The sequence below is a fragment of the Oryx dammah genome, unplaced genomic scaffold (genome assembly GCF_014754425.2).
Source record: "Oryx dammah isolate SB20612 unplaced genomic scaffold, SCBI_Odam_1.1 HiC_scaffold_16, whole genome shotgun sequence".
NCBI classification, from domain to species: Eukaryota; Metazoa; Chordata; class Mammalia; order Artiodactyla; family Bovidae; genus Oryx; species Oryx dammah.
This window is the reverse complement of record NW_024070200.1, coordinates 54,402,950-54,403,684: the sequence shown is the minus strand read 5'-3', so window position 1 is coordinate 54,403,684 and position 735 is coordinate 54,402,950. Positions and strand designations below refer to the sequence as shown.

At 64.2% G+C, this 735-nt stretch overlaps 1 protein-coding gene across 1 annotated transcript in view; it reads right to left on the bottom strand.

Annotated features, from left to right (window-relative positions):
- The window catches only part of ST8SIA2 (ST8 alpha-N-acetyl-neuraminide alpha-2,8-sialyltransferase 2), a 73,127-nt gene that overhangs the window by 28,480 nt on the left and 43,912 nt on the right, over window positions 1-735 (bottom strand). The window lies entirely within an intron of this gene.

The following is a 735-nucleotide window of genomic DNA, read 5'->3' as shown; positions in this document are numbered from 1 at the left end:
CACGCGGGGACTACTGAGCCCGCATGTGGTGACTACTGAGCCCACACGGTGACTACTGAGCCCACACGCGGGGACTACTGAGCCCACACGCGGGGACTACTGAGCCCACACGTGGGGACTACTGAGCCCGCATGCGGGGACTACTGAGCCCACACGTGGGGACTACTGAGCCCACACGCGGGGACTACTGAGCCCACACGCGGGGACTACTGAGCCCAGGCTTGCGACTACTGAGCCCGCATGGCGACTACTGAGCCCAGGCTCGTGACTACTGAGCCCGCATGCGGGGACTACTGAGCCCACACGGCGACTACTGAGCCCACACGCGGCGACTACTGAGCCCGCACGCAGGGACTACTGAGCCCGCATGCGGCGACTACTGAGCCCGCACGTGGGGACTACTGAGCCCACATGGCGACTACTGAGCCCAGGCTCGCGACTACTGAGCCCACACGCGGGGACTACTGAGCCCACACGGCGACTACTGAGCCCAGGCTCTCGACTACTGACCCCGCATGCGGCGACTACTGAGCCCAAACAGGGTGACTACTGAGCCCACACGCGGGAACTACTGAGCCCACACTTGGGAACTACTGAGCCCAAACGTGGCGACTACTGAGCCTACACAGTGACTACTGAGCCCACACGCGGCGACTCCTGAGCCCACACAGGGCTACCATTTAGCCCACAGGCAGCGACTACTGAGCCCACACGCGGGGACTACTGAGCCCACAC